The 19,430-nt window shown below is 51.1% G+C and overlaps 1 protein-coding gene across 1 annotated transcript in view; it reads right to left on the reverse strand.

The window, feature by feature from the left end:
* Nucleotides 1-19,430, reverse strand: part of HS3ST2 (heparan sulfate-glucosamine 3-sulfotransferase 2) — an 85,985-nt gene that overhangs the window by 65,958 nt on the left and 597 nt on the right. The window lies entirely within an intron of this gene.

The following is a 19,430-nucleotide window of genomic DNA, read 5'->3' on the forward strand; positions in this document are numbered from 1 at the left end:
TAAGTAAACGGTCTGCACTCACATTCTTGCCCAAACTCAGACATATGGGAAGGTCAAGAGGGCCAAGCTCATGGACTCTGGATAAGGTGCTGGATAGAAACTCCAGACAGAAGAGGGCAGCTCCTGTCTCACTCAGCGAGGGACGCTTTCCTGCAGAGACAGTGTGCACAAAGCCCAGGGATGCAACAGAAGGAAGAAGAGGCCGTCCATCGGCAAGAGAGCCAGACTGAAAATTTGCACTCCAGTGGGAAACACCACAACGAGATCCAGAATTTCCAGAAGGCAAAAGACGGCGACGATGCTAGTTTTAGGTAAAACACCTTCTTGTATCTTCAACGTCCCCCACTCTACCCTCCTGGTCCCTTCCGCTAATGACAGAAATAGGAGATGTCTGTGTTCTCACTGGGACCTGGGGATGCGCTTAAATCACATGCCAGGAGTTCCAAGAATTTTTTTTTTTTTACAAGATGTAATTAAGATGAGACCACAGTAGCCAAGACATGAAAAAACCCAACTGTCCACTGACAGGCGAATGGATAAGGAAGATGGTGTACGTATACATGACAAAAGACGATTCGGCCACAGCAAAGAGGGAAATGGGTCACCTCTCCACAGCCCCAGAGAGGGAAAGATGACCAGGTACATGGAAGGTTAAGGCAGTTCAAAAACGTGGTACAAGGAAGGGCAGCACATGTTATCACAATAGTAGACTTGTGGAAAGAAACAGAAGTAAGGTCAGAAAATCGCCAGCTGCATTCTCAACTCAAGAAAACATTTCATCTACGTGAATCCACGGAGAGGGAGTAACCAGGGGAGTAACAGCTGCGGAATAGCCAGCAGTGATGGGAAAAGGAAAAGCCAAGACCAGAGCTGGAACCCCAGGTGCTACATGAAAACTACGGGTCAGAGAACAGAACAGGTCAAGAGAAACCGTAGTCAGAGGCAAAGGAAGAAAGTCCCAGAAGAGGTGAGAACCCAAGAGGGTAACGCTGCAAAACCGATGAAGGTTTTTTTTTTCTAATTCTTTTTTTTTTTTAAGATTTTATTTACTTATTTGACAGACAGAGATCACAAGTAGAGCAGCAGGCAGAGAGAGAGGAGGAAGCAGGCTCCCTGCTGCACAGAGAGCCTGATGAGGGGCTTGATCCCAGGACCCCGAGATCATGACCTGAGCCAAAGGCAGAGGCTTTAAGCCACCGAGCCACCCAGGCGCCCCTGAATAAGAATTTAATGGGGAATCGGACTAATAGGTAAGTGGGTGCTACTGATCTGAAGTGCTATTTAGTGGAGAGGTAAAGTCAGGAGCCACACCTGAACATATCCTGATAAAATGTTTTAATTCAAACAACAGAGGAAAATTATATAAGCATCCAGGCGAGGGGAAAAATGAAATTGTCTGCAGAGGGTGAAAAAAATGAATGCAGCTGATGCCAAACTTCTCCTCTGCCATATACACAGAAACACATACAGACACACAACGCACAAAAACCACACATACCCTAAGATAACAGGACCTCATCTTCACAGGTGTTTTCAAAAAGATGCAGTCCTTAAATTTTTAATTCAGCCATATTATCATTCATGCATGAGAAAAGCAGACTCTGAATTTGCAAAGGGCTCAAATTAAAACGCTAACTGAAAAGGAAATTTTTTTTCTTCCTAAGAGTTTGTCCAATAGGTGAGAGAGAAATAAAAATGAACAACTAAAGAAAAAAAAAAGGAAGAAAAAAATGAACAACTAAAGAAGGGTATTAATTACCAAGGTGAAACTTGGTAAACACAGACTTCCGCTGTTACTATGGTTTTGAAGCTGAAGGACAACATCAAATGTCGCATCTGAAACGGAAGATGCATTACAGGAGACGGTTTAGTAACGATCAGTTAGCAGCAGAGTCCCGTGTAACAGCGGCTGTGGCTGCCCGTTCTCTGTGGCTCTTGGGGGTGACCTTCCCTCAGTTCTCAGCTATGACTGTGGCTTTTAGCTGTGTTGCCTTGTCTAACTCTTCCCGTACCTATACTTTCTCCAGCATGTCCACGATTTACCTGCAGAGGAGAGTCTGGGGAAAACGCTGTGCTGAAAATTAGCTTGAAAACGGTTTTCAAGATCATGCTAAGAAAATACCTCTAAGATACACTGAGTGTTTTATGAGAACTAAATATTAGAGTCTACCTCTTTCACAGCATCGTGAAGATGCTGAAGTACTTCAGGGTTTTTTAAAAATCTGTGGTTACAGGCTCTTTCTTATTCCTAATTTGCGTATGTTAGCTTTCTTGCTTTCCTTTTTTCTTGATTAGAAAAGGTTTGTTGATTTTACTGATCTTTCAAAGAATCAGTCCTTGGGATTATTTTTTTTTTAATCATTGTTACTGCTTTCCTAGATTCATCTTCTGTTTTTATCTTCCCAAGGGACCCCTTCTTTATGTCTGTTTCATCCTTTGGCTCACTTTTGGGGTGGAATCCTTAGTTCATCTTTTTCATGTCCTAAAGAAGCCAAGTTGCTTCAGTATTCAGCTTGGGCTACATTCCACTGGTTTCCACAAATATTGTAGACATTATCATTCCTTCCGACACATTGCACACCTGTATAACTTCTGAAATTCTTCATTTACCTGAGCCACGGAGAGGTGCAATTTTAACCCCCAAAGTTAGCCTGTCTGTGATTTATAAGACGTGGCAATATAACCATATTATTTGGTAATATGGAGGGATACAGAAGTCTGAGAAGCCGGAGGACGCAAAATTAGTTGTTCCGCTGCATGGGGATCAGAATTTCGGGAGTTAGGCCATGGGATGCAATTTTGGTACTAAGTCTTATGATATTATTTAGCGGTTTAGACGATGCAGGCATTATTTCGATAAACATTAAAATCACAAAAGCAAGTGGAATAAAACACGGGGCAACCATAACATGGACAGTGTTGGGGCGGGGGCAGGGAGGCTGGGGGGTCCCGATCCTCAATTACTTTTGCTAAGGCTTTGTTTGGTCAGATGTAAGGGCAACCATTAAAAGCAGAGAACTAGTTTGCATGACTTCCACTCCAGTAGAGGGGAGAAAAGAAAGATCCACTGATCAAACAGCAGAGTCGGGGGGGGGGGGGTGACGGGGAGGTAGGTGAGGAAAAGTAACAAAGTAAATACTAGAGAAAAGTCCAAACTGGTTGATAATCAGAATACACATAAACATGCAAACACTCTTACTGAAAGACGATCATCAGACTGCAGAAAAATAGAGAAGCCAAATTCTATTCGCCCAGAAACACATCTGGAATGAGATGACGCTAAAGTATGAAGTGAACCCAGAATGAGCAGCCGGAACCCCTCACCAGCTCTTTCAAAAAGAGAAAAGAAAAATATCTCCGGAGGCAAAAACAATAGCTAAAATTTTCAGAAAATAAGTACAAACGGGCAGCAGACATGTTTAAGTTGCGATAAAAATTTTTCAAATTAAAAGGAGATTATTTTCACGAGTTAGATTGGCAAAGATCACATCGGTTGTTGATAATTAGCGCGGACAAGGTTATGAGGGGAAAAGCCCTTTCCAGCTCTGCCAGTGGAGTAGAGATGCCTCTACTTCTTACAAGGGTGGGGGACGGGCTGGCAGTTTCTATCAAAAACTTTACTTTTCTCTTTTAAGTGCGCTTATTCTCAAACCCAGAAATTCTTCTATAAGAGACTGACAATCAGAAAATGGGCAAAAGACTTGCTGCTGACATTTTTTGTTTTTAAATAATATTTTAAATATTTTTTAAATATTTTAAAATTTAAATTTTAAATTAAAAAATATTTTTATTTATTTGTCAGAGAGAGAGAGAGAGAGAGAGAGAACACAAGTAGGCAGAGCGGCAGACAGAGCCAGAGAGAGAAGCAGGCTCCCTACTGAGCAAGGAGCCCGATGTGGGACTCGATCCCAGGACCCTGGGATCATGACCTGAGCCGAAGGCAGCAGCTTAACAAACTGAGCCACCCAGGCATCCCTAAGAAAATATTTTTAAATAATAAAATGTGGGGACAACCTACATGACAATAAGAGATGTGATGAAATATATAATGGTCTAACTGAAGGCATTTAAAAATGATCAGTAGATCCAGGCGTATTGGGAGGGGAGGATATCCATGTCATACTGTTAAACAAAATCACAAGTTAAAAAATGACGTAAAATAATATACGTGTATGCACAGAATGATATAGATCTGTCTAGAGGGGTAGAAAGCAGAACGCTAACCGTGGTTCCAACGGAAAGTACCATTTGGGGGAGGGGGAATTTTTAACCCTTTTTTCAGTTTCCTTATTTTGCCACGATGTGCAGTTCCATTTTAATTTTCTTTTAAAGATTTTATTTACTTATTTGATGGATAGAGATCACAAGTAGGCAGAGAGGCAGGCAGAGAGAGAGGGGGAAGCAGGCTCCCTGCTGAGCAGAGAGCCCGATGTGGGGCTTGATCCCAGGACCCTGGGATTATGACCTGAGCTGAAGGCAGAGGCTTAACCACTGAGCCACCCAGGCACCCCTTAATTTTTCAAAGAATATACCCACATTGCTCAAAAAAACACAAAAGTTGTGTAGTGACACTCTCCCTCCCAGCCCATCCCCATCCACCCCATTTCTCATGTGTATCCTTTCAAAATTTACGTACGCCTAAGAAAATTCGGATGTGTTATCCCCCCTCCGCTTCCCACAGTGTGTGTTTTTCACCTCGCTCTTTTCTCCCCGAACAACAACAGATCCTGAGAATGTCTCACGTCAGGTGTGTATGTACCCACTCTGCTGAGTTCACCGTGTGGCTATTATCTGTGTGTGCGTTTTCTTCTTGACTTAGAGAGGAATTATGATCCGAAGAGCCCAGGTGTTTGAATAATGGGGATGCTGAGGACGGTGACCGGTATCAGACACCTTGATGTGTGGTATGATCATGATGTTTAAACTAGGTCACTATGATTTACGGACGCGGACTGTACAAGCGCCCAGACAGACCAGCAACCATGGAAAACAGGCAACGTCAAGAAACATACATGGTCCTTCCCCGGGGGCCGGGCATGCGCAAGCCCCCTGCCCCCCCACGGCGCATGCACAGACCACCCCTCGCCTCCTCCCTGTCGCTGCGTTCATTCACTCCCCAGGCCGCCCTCCTTCTCCTGCTGTTCGGCTCAAGTTCTTGCAGCCGCTTCTGCGGATCCAATCACCAGCCACCCGCAGGCAACGCGCACGCTTCCGCCTCCAGCCCTGGAAGCTCCGGTACAACCATCCAAGTAGCGTCTCCGCCACCGAGGAAACCCATTCATACCGAGCCCAGGAGAAAGTGGGGTTCGGGGGAGGATGCAGGGGAGCCCGGTGGCTTTCGCGGCTGCCCTCTGTCGGGCGCATCGTCTGTGTCCAAACTTCAGACACCACGAGAGCCACGACACCAAGTGAGCACAGGACTGGGTGCGCATCTTCGGCCGTGGCTGGGAAGTAAAGTCTTGTGGGGCTTCTGGGGCTCTGGGAAGCATGGTTCCCTACCAAGTACTGAGAAGAGGGAACTGCGGGCACCTCCAGTCCACGGTGCTCTTCCCCAGCTCTGGGGGCGCTCTGGCTGGAGAGATGCACTTGAGAGCAGTTTGCCCCTGCTGTGTTGGCCGGTGGGGTGGAGGTGCGGGGAGCAAGGGGGTGCCTCTAGCTTAGTCCTTAGGCTGTCTGGTGGTCAGGTCAGACACGCTGTCAGTACACTGCCAATGCTTCTGGATGAGGGGAACCCGTGGATTCTTCCTCCAACTATGCTTTATGACCCATTTCTCCCCAGGCTGCATCTCCTCCAACTGGCCCCCGGCCCCCGTCAGATGTGCCATCCACCAGCCGGCCCCCTGATGACGAGAGGCATTTCCCACTGCTGCTTCCCACAGTCCTGACATCAGCACCTCGGGGGAAAGCCAGGCTAGACCTCTGTGCTGGCCACGGTGGTCCCAAGACCTCAGTGGAAACTTCCCAACCTTTCCATCAGATCCTAGCATCATTCAGGACTGGAGCCTGGGATGGGGGAGGACTTGATTCTAATTTGTGATCAGGAGAGAAGGGAAGAAGGCTGGTGAACTCCGGATATACAGGAGCTGGGCTGCTCTCTGGTTATTAGGATTTGGGGCAGAGGATGCCCATCAGCGGCAGAGTTCTACAATCCTGGATTTTTTTTTAATCAAAAATATTTTTTTAATGTGGCTAAAAAAGAAAGAAAGAAAGAAAAGAAATGGATAACTGAATGGTTTTAGTAAAACATAGTCCCAAACTTTAAAACATGCTCCCTGCCCATCAGTGCTTGAATTTGCTGGCCCTTCCTCAGCAAGGAAAAACAGCCACTCCTATATTGGGGCGGGGGGAGAGGCACCCAGTGCCTTTCTTTCAGAGACGCTAACAATGTATATATATATATATATTTATATATATATATATATAAATTTTTTTTAATCTTGGAAAGTATTACGCAGTGAAATAGACTTTTGACTGGTGCTCAGCTCTGTGAATTCAACACCTGTATAGATTCATGTGACCGCCACCACAATCAGGATACAGAACGGCCCCATCACCCCCCAAAATAAATCCCCTTATCTGCTTCTTTATAATAATACCCTCCCCCTGCCCTAAACCCTGGCAACCACTGATTTGTTCTCTATCACTGTAGTTTTGTCTGTTTGAGAGTATCATATAAATGGAATCATACAGTACATAACCTTTCTTTCACTCGGCATAATGCCTTTGACATTCATCCAAGTCACAGTTTTTTTTTAAGGAGCAACAGATAAAGGTTTTACGTAGGTCGTTGAAATTGGAATTGGAAAGCAACTTTGGGTTAGCCCTCAGGTAATAGAGTACAGTGATGGCACTGGAGCTTACCAAACCCGGAGTCCGGAGAAAATTATACGAACCCGAGCCAGGGGGGAAAAGAAAAATCTAAAAATACAGCAGAGCTGGATCTTTTCCTCCAGTTCCTTGCGTCTCCATTTGCTTTTCCCATGATGCCCCATCAATTTGCAATTAAAATTGGAATCACAGTTTTTGAAACCACCCAGACTTTGTAATGTCAGCCAGTCCCTCCCAAGCTGTTGATGGACCATGACAAGCAAGTATAAAATGATACAGCGACATCAAAGCAAGATGCATCTAAGTGGGTTGGCCGGCATGTCCCCGAGTGTACACACACTGTGGTGATGTGTACCACCGGCTGAGAAAGAAAAATGGAGGTGGCCCATGGACACAACTTGAAATGCCATCTAATCACATCCCTAGAAAATAATGACCTTTGCTTTTTCTTTTGGTTCAAATCTTGCGATTGCACGATGGAGAGAGTCTTAGGTGCTAAAATGTTGTTAATGCCTCTCTAATGGGTTTCTTTCCCTCTCTCCCCTCATTAGAAAGAACGAACCTGTGTCATGTGGAGTATGGGCTGCAACTGCCCCACACTGTTTGGGGACTATGGACTGCATTTATGACAATTTTCTACTCCAGATTAGTGGGGATTCGCAATAGGATGGTGACGTGAAGTTTCATGTTTAAGTGAATATGTTAAAGCTAAAGTTAGGAGTGGACTTTGAGGTCATGCGAAGTCCATGAAATATCTGTAGACACATCCAAGGGTCAATCATGAAGATGGCCCCCAAGTGACTGAAGGTCCCAACGTGACATCAGATTTCAGACAGAACCGTGAGCACCCAATGCCTGAGGAGGCTTGCAGACAGGATTAGCCCCCAGGCACCACAAAGCCAGCCCTTCCACCAATGGTTCAAGCATCCAGGCTCTCCGTACTGACCATGCCACCCCAACGGACCTCCCTTCCCATCAAGCTTCCAGCGGCTTGAAAGGGAACTGTGTCATCTCTGACACAGCTGGTCCCCCTCACAGGCAGCTCACTCTCCCCTCAGCCTCCTCTGCAGCCCTCTTCCCAGTGTTTCCCCGTCATTCTGAAGGCACCAACTCCTGACCAAGGCTGAAAAACATTCTTCTAGGTGGACCTTTATGTCCACTCCTTGCCCATCCCTCAGCCTCTCCTTGTTAGCAAGACCCACTCTCCAGGGTGGACTTCTGTCTGCAGAGAGGCAGTCACCTTCTGTGCAAGCAAGGTCATCTCTAAAGCATGGACTGCTGAGCTGCTCTGTCCTATCCAGCTATAGAGGCCGAAAGAAGGGTGCAGAAGGATGGAGAGCCCGGAGCGGTTTGGAATGGCACTCACGCTGGGGGCAGTGGCCAAGCAGTCTTGGGGGGCGGGGATGGCATCACCAGCCCCACATCCTCCAGGAACCCCAAGGGCACCCGTGGGAATGACGACAAGGAGCGCTGGGGATTACGGGCTCCCACCCTGGGGGCCAGCTCCAGAACCACACAGGTTCCTCCAACCGCAGGTCATCCTGGTTCTAGATTCTTCTCCTCCCTATGGGCCCAACCGAGAAGACTGCAGCTTTCCTCACCCTGACAAAACTCCACGTCGTGTCTCTTGCCCTCCAGGCAGGCCCATCAGCTTAGTGATGGTCATACGTCCTCCAAGCACGATCCAGGAAGGGGGAATCACAACAGGGATAAAATCTAACTCGTACTTAAGACAGTGAGTCACTACCACAGCCTGGGAGGTAGGAGCACCTGCCACCGCCATCACGCACAGGAGAAAGCAAGGCTTAGGACAGCTGTGACGTACCCACGTTGAACAAAGACCGAAGGCAGGACTGGCAAAGAGCAGGGTCTGTCTCGATGACCCAGCCTATCGAAGTCATGAAAGGACACTTACAGGTAACATTCCGCTCCCCAACGTGCTCTACAGAAATTGCAAATCAGTAAGACAATCATAAACTGAGATTCGCTTTTTTAAAAAGATGCCATATTTCAAGCTTTGTTCTGGAAAAAAAAGGAAAAAACCTAGAAGATTTGGCAATAAGTCTGTTGAGATTAACTGGTAGTTGTCCCCCCTAAATGGGACAAGCGCCCTCTCTGCCGGGGCCTTGTCCTTATTGTCCCTTCGCGTCACTGTCCCACAGCCAACCTCACCCGTTCACAGCCGTGTCTACAGAGACCCTGCAGGTGCTGATCTGTGACGGCATCATTGTTCCAAACTACTCCTCCGTGAGATGCAAGGTCTGGGCAGCTCGGTCACTGCCCCTGTCACCGCTCGAAGCTCTCCATGCTTTTCACATCTCCCTGGGCGTCAGCCACCCGGATAGGGTAGAGGTGCTCAGGGGTTCATGTTTGAGAGATGACCTTGCTGGCACACTTGTCACTGGAATGATGTCCAAATTTGACTGCCTATAAAACAGCTTTGACGTAAGAACCTCCCAGAGTCGTTTATGCCCGTATCCCCCTCTTTCTCCTCGGCAAGAGAGAATAATTGAATTAAGTCAACTTTTTTCTCTCCCAGAGAAATGATGGACACACGGCGATCCGAGCAAGGTGCTCCAGGATTTCTGGCTACGGGAGAGGTCTGTGCTAGAGAAAATACCGGGGCGTGGGGGTGCGGGCGACTTCTGGTAGGGACTTTGCCACCACAGAGCTATGCAATGACTTAACTCGTTTTTCACAGAATTAATAATTCAGATCCCCCACGGTTTCGGCCAGAAGTGGCCATAAACTGCAGAGAGTTTAACCAACCACTTCTGAAAATGGGGATTGATCCTGGTAAATGCTGCCTCCACTTTCAGCCCTCCCGCCTGAGCAGAATGAAAGCTGTTAGGTGATTTCATATCTTCATTAAAACCGTCAAAGCAGAAACACTGCGAAGAGGCTGCCAAGGCAGAGAACATTCCCCCTATGCTCCGGCAGCTCTGCGGAAGTTGGAGAGATTCAGATCCCGATTATCCTGCAGGAAGGCTCTACGGTATTCAGTTCTGTTTGAAGGGACCCACACACGCAAGCCCCCTAAACCCAGCGAGGCCAGCGAGGCCACTACCTTGCCTGGAATGAGAAACTGGGACTGGGACACGGACACACACATACACGGACACACACACACGGACGGACACACACACACACACACACCACCACCACCACCACCACCACCACCACCCACCCCACCCCCCAGAGTGGCAAGGACCTCTTCTGGGCTGGGCCGAAGGTAATTCAACCTTCAAAGGATCTCAAGAGGTTACTTAAGAATGCTGCACTGGCAAAAAGGCCTCAAAGACCTCTAGAAAGAGGGACTGTGCCATGTCCCACCTATCTGGGCGTGACCCTGCAGCCCCCCCAGTCACAGGAGAACATGGCTTTCCTGTCTTTGGTTAGTTCAAGGACACCTACAGATAGACCCTTGGCCAGTCAAGCCACGGGCTGTCACTTGTCACAAGACAGCAAGCGCCTCCTGGAGGCTGCCAGCGGCAGCCACTGCGGGCTCCCCTGATGCCGACCTCATGCCTTGCCACGGCGAAACCCCTCGGCATGTCCTGCCTGTGTGTGTTCGCACCGCACCCAGCATCCGACGCAGGTGTCTCTGAGTAGGTGACATCTGAGCTGGAACCCACACGATGAGAAGCAGCCAGATCTAGGGCACGGCACAGGCCCAGCCCCTACAGCTGAGGCATCAGCTCCCCCTTGGGCCTCTCTAACCCACGGCTGGGTGGGAACCCCTCCTGTGTGATCCTACAGTGAGCGCACAGTCCCTCTGCCAGTCTCGCTCCTGGACCGGTGTGCCCTTCAGCTCTCTAAAGGAGAGATCCGAGATCTCATCTTTGCTTTTTCAGGGCTTGGCACAGCGCCTGGTACAAAGTCGGTGGTCAGTAAATGTGTGCAGGACTGAAATCACGGCATGAGTGTATTTAGAAACACCCTTGACCGCCCCGCCCCCAACTTCAGCCACGCCCTTTGAAAAATCCCCTCTGCCCCCTGAGACCCAAGTAACATACTGCCTCCTCCGGGAAGCCTTCCAAAATTCTCCCAGTTGGATTTCATCTCCTTTCTGTGCTGCTATAGCTCTGCTTGGGTCTCCACATGGTATCTCTCACCATCTGATTTTCCATGAGCATCTTGTAACCACATCAAACCGCAAAGAGCCCAGCGGCGGGACCCATGCCCAATTTGTCTCTAGGACCTCGGCACCTAGCTCAGTACAGATTGGATGAAAAAAAAAAATCAATGACTAATAATGACAGGTAGCCCTTGTTGGACACCTTGCACATGCCAGAATCTGAGCACTCGTGCAAAGTCCTCACAGCAAGCTTAACGAGGTGCTGCAACGTGACTCGTCCTGATGTGCAGACAGAACCGAGCGAGGCACAGAGAAGCCGCTGCTGGTCGGTGGGGGCACACCTGGCAGGTGGTAGAAGTGAGAGCCCAACCCGTTCATTCTGGTTCCAGAGCTGAGTTTTTAATCATGGCCGGAACTGCCTACTCAGGGGCTCTCTGCCTCCTTACCCCCCCTTTTGAGGTCATCTTGCCCACACCCTTTGACTCCTGGCTCTTCTCCCTCCTTCCAATGAGATGCTTCCTCTCATCCCCCCAGAGGAGCACCGCTCCCCCAAGAGCCCCAGCTGCACCGCCTGCTGCATCTCTCTGCCAGCGTCCAGGAGGATGTGGGACACCCTCACCCAGCTGTGGGCACCCAGACCAGTGGGGGGTGTTGGGGGGGGAGGCTGAGTCTGCAGGAAGCCACCCTTTCATCAGTGCTGACGGCAACTGGCCCCACTGAAGTCAAGCTCGCGAGCCCTGCTGTCATAGATACCCGTACCATCGCCGCGGCTGGATATGGTTCTATCCAGGGACAGTAAGTCCCAGGGACAATTTTCCCCTGTAGAGCTCCCACTACAGAGCTGAGAAGGCCCAGGTGTCACCTTATCCTGCCACTAGGCTGAAGTCTCACATCATGCATCCCTGAGTGAAAGGGACTTTGCATCCTGAAAATTTAAAAAGATACCCTGTCTCGCATGAGCCTCAAAAAAAAGAAAGAAGGAAAGGCTTAAGCTCCATTCCCATAAATTACCATAAACTGCCAACTCCCTGGTGGAAACAACTTTATGTGTGACTTTTGCAACACCGAAGCCTGTAGGTGTTTGTGAAACGGCCTACGTCGATCTAATAATCGGGGGGGGGGGGGGAGAATGCGGTTATTACACCCTCGGGAACAGTGAAGAAACCAATGGCAACCTTGAAAGGGTTTGGGATCTCCCCCTACCCCCATTCTAGTATCTGCTATACTCTTTATTCTGGGAACCCCGTTCTTCTGAAGGCTAGACTCCCTTGTAAATATTGCAAGTCAAAATACTTCTTGAATGCTCTTATCTGTTCTGAGTTTTCCTTTGGCTTGTCTCTTCCAATCATTAACACATCAAAGGAATCTGAAAGCTGGAAACCTGGCAGGATTTACTTAGGGTGGATTTCCTGCAAATTCTAGCAGCACTTCCCCGGATGGGACGTCGGCTGGAGGGCCATCTCCGTAATCCGGAGTACTCCACAGACCTACTAAACATCACCGGGTAGTTATGAATTATTTATGAAGTATCACGGACTATTTCTCACAGAGCGAAAACTTGTTATTTTTTACATTTTGATTCTACTCCTTCCATTCTCCCACATGAAGGAGAAAGGAAGGGCTCAAGCAGAAATTGAGATTTAACGAGCTCCTCCTAGTATCCTCTAGTACCTTCAGACAAAGACAGGGCAGGCCACAGACTTGGAACATTCTACCCACCACCTGAGGAAGCAGGTCCCAGGCTTGGAACATTCCATCCACCTGAGAAACCAGACTTCGATTACAACTGTTTTGTTTTCAAACTATTCCGATGATTCCCTCCTAATGATGGCACGTGAGGCCGGTTTTCCACGTCGGGTGGTTTTGAGATCAAGTTGTTTTTTAAAAACACATACTCTATCTGCCGATCCCGTGTTGGGTTTACACACGCACGTCTCTAGAAGGACACGCTGAAGTGGGCGCCTGTGATGGCTCGGGGGGGAGGAACCATGCACGCAGCCCAGAAACGGGGGTGGGGGAGAGGAGAATAATTTTCACAGGACATCCCTTTGGATGTTTCCAAAATATGTTTTCAAAATATCTGCACTGAGGGGAAAAAAAAAAAAAGCCAAAATCTTTATGAAAAAAATTACAGCCTATAAATGTGCTAACTTAAATAAAAATATTAAGGATATAAATAGTAGAGGCCATGCCAGTGCTGGGCAAATACTGTGAAGGTGGTACAGGAATGTCTGAAGCTTGGAAAACGCAGCCCTCAGAGAATAGGGGAGAGACGCTGCCCCCTCGGAAGACGGCAGGGAGAGGTCCCCAGCCTCCACCCCGAGCAGACACCCCAGGTTTCTTTCTCGTGGGAGCTGAGGGCCATAGGCATGGAAGCCTCTGATGCCAAAAAGTTTGGGAAGACGCTCCCAGCGGGCTTGCACCTGGGAAACCACATGTCACCCGAGCCCCAGATAACCCCGTCAGCACCCCTGGCCTGGGTCCCTTGGAAAAACATGCCAGTTAACACCCCCTTGCCCCTCTCCCTCTGCCATCATCTTGCTGAGAAGCCCCCGCCATGAGCGCGGCACTGGGCCAACAGCCCAGCTGTGCAGCTTGACAGGCAGCAATTACGTCTGAAATGCTAAGTTACTTCCACTCACTAGTGGCTTTTACCCACCTCGTCAAGCCGCCCATGGACTACAAACACCGCAGCCCACGAGGAGAACAAAGTGGCAGCAAGGGCTGGCCCCCGGCAGCCTGGCACGGAGCCTGGCGCACAGTAGGCGCCTGACAAATACATGGCTTCGCCTGCCCCAGGGTCAGCTCCAGAGGAGAGAGGCACCCTGCGGAGTCCGATTGGCCGTGACCTCTCCGACCCCTGCAGCCTGACTCACTGGCCGCGTGCCCGTCTCCCCACCGCCGCCCCCCCACCCCGGCTGCCGGGCCCTCCACGGCCTCCACTCCGAGTCCTCCCGGGGACCCCGATCAACAGAGAGCCGGGTGCTTCCACCCCCTCCCACGCACTGGGCGCGCAGGCATCCAGGGCTGACTCGCGGAGGTCTAACCAAAGGCAAGAACGCGGCTCTCCAGGCCCACGCGGCAGACGCACGGGCTCATTAGCAAGCGTGCGGGCAGCAGCACCTGTTGGGCACCGGCCGTCAGGGACTCTCAGGATGTGCCTCTGCATATCTGGGTGCTCACCACAGCCTCTTGTGGGAATTGGGCTGCACGTTCTTGCATGTCAGGAGGGACGTTTCCGGGGGGATGGCATGGGTGACACAGATCTAAAATGGGCACAGCTCCCTGACCCTCCGAAGAGGCCCCTGCTGGCCAGACAGACAGCAAGCTGGGGGCTCCCTCCTGGGCCAGGCATTTGGCACCTAGCGTCAGGCTCTTGGCGGGGGTGGGGGGTGGGGGGAGGGCAGTGGGCCCCCACGGCAGACAGCACTTCTGCGGGAGACAGTTTCCACCCAACCCGGAAGCATCACCTCACCGTGTCTAAGACCCCATCAACTGTCAGACACCCTCATTTCAGTGATGTTAAAATGGGGGGGGTGTGCTCTTAAAATCTTTAATAAGTGGTTTTTTCACATCCAGAACAGCCTTAATAGTGTGGCACTGAAAAGCACGGAGGCTCTTCAGGGCCTCCCCGCCTGGAACAACCACACAGCAGAGGCTGTGTGGACAGGCTGCCCCAGGCGGGCCCCCCCCACCGTCCCCGGGAACTCCAGCGGGGTGGGAAGCTAGCGCTTCAAAACACGTCTCTGAGCCGTGACTGTCCTGCTTGCCCCCGCTGGATGTTCCTCGGTGCCTGACAAGCGGACCCGTGCTGGAGTGAACTGTGCCATCTCCGGCCCGCCGCCAGCTGACCGCGAGCAGACGAGGACGGGGGATTGATGGACTCGAGGATTCCCTCGCCTCCGCATGGAGAACATCCTCCTGGACTGAGGCAGGAAAACTCCAAAAACCTGTGTCTGCACGGACGTTGTAATCGTGCGTGCGAGGGCACACGTGTGGGGTGGGCGCACACCTGACGGGCACCGAGCAGCCCACTGTCCTGTGTTGCTCAGCTGGTTAAAGACGGTGGAGCCGGGGCGCCTGGGTGGCTCAGTGGGTTAAAGCCTCTGCCCTCGGCTCAGGTCATGACCCCGGGGTCCTGGGATCTAGCCCCGCAGCGGGCTCTCTGCTCAGCGGGGAGCCTGCTTTCCTTCCTCTCTCTCTGCCTGCCTCTCTGCCTGCTTGTGATCTCTGTGAAATAAATTTGAAAAAAAAAAAAAAAAAGACGGTGGAGCCTTCTGCCTTTGGTCTTATTTCTTCCTCAAGTTTGGCTTTGCTATTAGAATCTCAGCTCTTGATCGAGAGGAGCCGGAAGCAGTGACAGACCATGTTCTCGGCTTTGGATTCCCTGTCCTACTTAGACGGTTGCGTCTGGGGGAGGCGTGTTGTGTCGTCTCTGCCTTACACCTCCCCAGCACCACCGACGCTGAACAAGTAGCCTGAGATGTGACGTCTAAGGCTTACACAGGCTCATCTATCAAAATGATGTCACCAGGCCCAGAGTCCATGACTGTGTCCCAGCTTGCTTGTGGTGGCGTTCTGATGCGTTTCAGGGTTCCGTTCCCCCTGACACCCCGCCCTCACCCCCTGGCCATCCCGGGAAACTAGCAAAATCCGGAACACTTCCGACGACACTCAGCTCCCCCTTAGACTCGAAAAACTACTAGACAATGCACTGTGTGTATCTCCTGACCAAAGAGAGTCATTCTGCCTCACATCCATCCGTCGCTCCACGAGGGCGTCCCACAAGGGACCTCAGATGGGGAGCAACCTCTTCGCATGCTCGGTCTCGCTCGAGTTTGAGACTGTAAAGCAGGTAGGACGTCCGTTCCGTTTTAAAGGTGAGCAAATGGACACCCAGAAATGGGAAGCGACATTTTAACGACGCGGGAGGAAGCAAGGGGGACAGCGGGGCTGGGGAGAGAGACAGAAGACCAAAAAATTTTTCAAAAAAAAGCAAATGAAAGCACAGCTGGAACTGGAACTTAAGACTCGGGACCCTGCCTCGTCTACCACGGAACCACTTTCCCAGCAGTTCGTCAATCCCTCAGCCCCGTCTGGTAACAGCGGCAGGGCTGGAGACCCCCAGCTTTAACAGTCCTATGGGCGATCCCGAAGCATCGGTAGGGAAGCACTAGTAGCCACAGGCAATAGTGATCTTTACACACCACGGACTTTCCCAGGGCACTTGCCCACACGGGGTTTCATTCATTCTGCAAAACCACCTTCTGCGATGTGGCTGCCAGCCCCACTCTAGGAGGAAGCCGAGACGCAGGGGTACCACGGTGGCCCGATCCCACAGCGTCTGGAGGCCCTCCCTCCCCGGTTCCCTCGTCAGCCTGCTGTCACTTTGCCTACCTGTCCAAGCCTCCAGACAACGCCATCCTGTAAGCTCGGCTGCCACCGTGGGGAGGAAATTGGGAGAGGGGAACCAGGCCAGACACGCAAGGGATGAAACTCAGAGAAACCTCTAAGGTTTCTTAGGGCTGGCTCTCTGAGGGTGGCACCAACAGGGCTGGTTCCCAAGAGGGGCTCAGGGTCCACACAAGGCAGGCACAGAGTCTGCCTCCCAGTCTCTCTGGCTGTATCACCCACCTTCAGGCGCCGGGCGTCACCTCTCGGCTCAGCTCCACAGAAAAGCAGGCTTTCCTTCGGGCTGGGACTGAAGTTGGATTTTCCCACTGTCCCTCTGTAGTGGGGCCTTGGGACTCAGGAAGTTGCCCCGGGGGCTTGGCCGTGGGCAGATTATAATGCGATCCATGCCCTACTACTGTACCATGCTGAAGCCCACCTCTGGAAAAGTCTGCCAGGGCTCTTCGGCCATGTCTACCTGGTGGGCACTGGCCTTAACAGTGGCCGGCTGTGTGGAGCGGGAGTCAGAGCTCTTGGCTGGAAACCCCAAGCAACCGTTCACGGGCGCACACACGAGAGCATGTGGATTTCGGCGGGATACTGCGTGCCAGTGACTTCTGGCTCACCAATTTGCTTTGCAACCCCCTTCAGGTGCTCTCCATTTAGGGGGCTGCAGTTTTCACACCTGTGAAATGAAGGGCCGTAGGCAGAAAAGAAGAGCATCCTACCACCTGTTGTCCAAACTCACAGAATTTGGGGCTCAAGTGAGAACATGGGTTTTAAAGGATCCCAGGAATCCCTGTCACTTCTGCAAATGAATAAAGCACAAACAGAGAAATGTTCTGGGAAATCTGAAAACAGCACCCGAATGGGGCAGTATTACCTAGAAACAGCAATCCACAACCAAACCCCCGGACTCTTGAGGGTGTGGGTCTGCAACAGAGAGAAACGCAAACCACACAGCCCTTTCCTGAGCTGTACACTCCTGGCTCTCCTGGGGAAGTGGCAGGGTGGAGCAGTCTGCGCCAGACCTCTGGGCTCATCGTTCTAGAAATACAAAGGCTGAGAGGGAGGGTAACTCAGACCCTGGGAAGTGGGGTGGAGGAGAGAAGTGGAGCTGTCAGTGTGCTTAATGTTAAATAAAACCTACCAAGACTCAGCTGAGAATTTTAGCAGAATCCAAATGTGCTATAAAAAAAAAAAAAAAAAAAAAGGCACGGCTCCCATCTCTAAGGTTCACAGCTAAGCTGGCTTAGAATCACACATGCCAAGGTTAAAAATAAAAAGCAGCCATCCCCGAATGACATGGGCTCCGGGAAGGAAGCCTGGGGTAAGTTCTTTGCTGGCGAACCCAGGAGAGGGAAGTGCAGAAGCTGGGTGTGGGGTACCGGTGCTTACTGGAAGACACAATATCTAAAAGCCAGATGCTCAGAATTTTGCTGTTTTGCACTTAAAAGGCACTTTGTAGTGGCAAAGGGTTTCATAATAATCTTCAGATTTTCCATCGAGGAAAGCCTGCTGTGCATTAGAGCGTGACCACGGCTGACCCACACAGGGTTCTGCTGCTCCACGCATTCGCCTCCCTCACCCTGCGGTCTGGCTCTGAAGCCGCCCTCGCATACCTCGTACACCCGGGTGGGATGCCTGTGGGTCACAGCGTGGAAAGCACCAGACCTGTGTCACTCTGTTCCATTAAAGCCAACATAGCGGTGTCGCGGACCACCAACAGGCCGGGGATCCCCTGCTGGGCCCCACGGGAGACGGTGTGTGTCCGCCTCCTGAGGACAGTGCCCCATCCCTTGGCCCCACAACCACAAACACCACAAGTCAGGCCTATCGGCCCCGCTACCCCCTTGCAAATCCAGGGCCCCTAAGATGAGCCCAGTGGGGTCCCGCTTCTAATGAAGTTTTCATTTGTCCAATATGCTTATGACTTCTACTCCCTAAAAGGCTTATTTTTATAAACATTTTTAAAAATTAGCTCTAGTTCCTGTGTCAGCTACCATGTTATTCCTCCCCAGCTGTATGACTATGCAGACATTTCCAGATGGTCTTCAAGGGGTCAGGTGACGATGGGAATTCTGTGGCCCATGTGTTACAGAATACACATTCTGTATTCTGTGTATACAGAGCCCCTACCTTACACCACCCTGGGGGGTGCCCTGACTCAGCCCACATTTGGGCCAGTGTTACACCACGGCACCAGGCAGGGATTGGGAGCCGATGGGCACTGAACAGGAGAGGCAGTCACCTTCCAGAAGCTTCAGGCGATCCCTAGACACCACTAGCCTTGGTGACCGTCATCCCTGGCAGGGAAACGGAGGACTGGACAGTCTCTGACTGGCTCTCCCCAGGATCCAGCCAACCCTTATCTGAGGTGCCCACCAGTATCCCAAATTCCACATCCTGGCTGCTGGTTTGGAAGTACCACCCAAGGACAGGTGTCTTTTTCACACCCTGAAGGCACCTGAGAAAGCCCTCGGAAAGCAGGTAAGGGCTGGGACAGTTTTCCTGCCCATTACGATGGAGGAGAAAATCGAGGCTTAAAGAGTTTCAGATACTTGCTCAAGCTAAGTCACAGAGCATGGCTGAAATCCGAGGTTCCCTTCCACCACCCAAGACCATTAACTCAGGGTCAGAGCGACTGGGCGCTCTCAGCGGAGGCTCAGCAGCAAACACCTGGAGCTGGGAATGAACCTCCAGAAGGGACCTTCCTCCTCCCCACACCTCTCCTTGGGCCTCTCCACCCAAGCGCGGGGCCCTGCCACAAGGGGGCCCTATTGTGACCTTCCCTGCTCAGGGTCCTTCAGATGCCCCTTAAGATCGGCGAAGGTCAGGAGAGGGCCCCCTTCCTCAGGCACCCTGCTCCACCCGAGGCTGGACAAGGAGGCAGCCCACCGGCTCGCCCCGAGGTTTTGGTTAGAGACCCTCCTTCCCTTCCGGCGCCTCCCAAAACCACTGTCCTTTGCCGTTCGAGAACGCGCCGTGGTCTACACCATCCCTGCGAAGTTCTGAGTAAATCCTGCTGGAGTCCCCCCACGTGTCAAGCCTGAACCCACACGACGAACCGGATTAAGAGGGAGAGAAGACGCAGGAGGAGACCCTAAGGATGAACCCGACTGGGCACCCGACG

This window comes from Neovison vison, chromosome 14 (assembly GCF_020171115.1).
Source record: "Neovison vison isolate M4711 chromosome 14, ASM_NN_V1, whole genome shotgun sequence".
Taxonomy (NCBI): Eukaryota; Metazoa; Chordata; class Mammalia; order Carnivora; family Mustelidae; genus Neogale; species Neogale vison.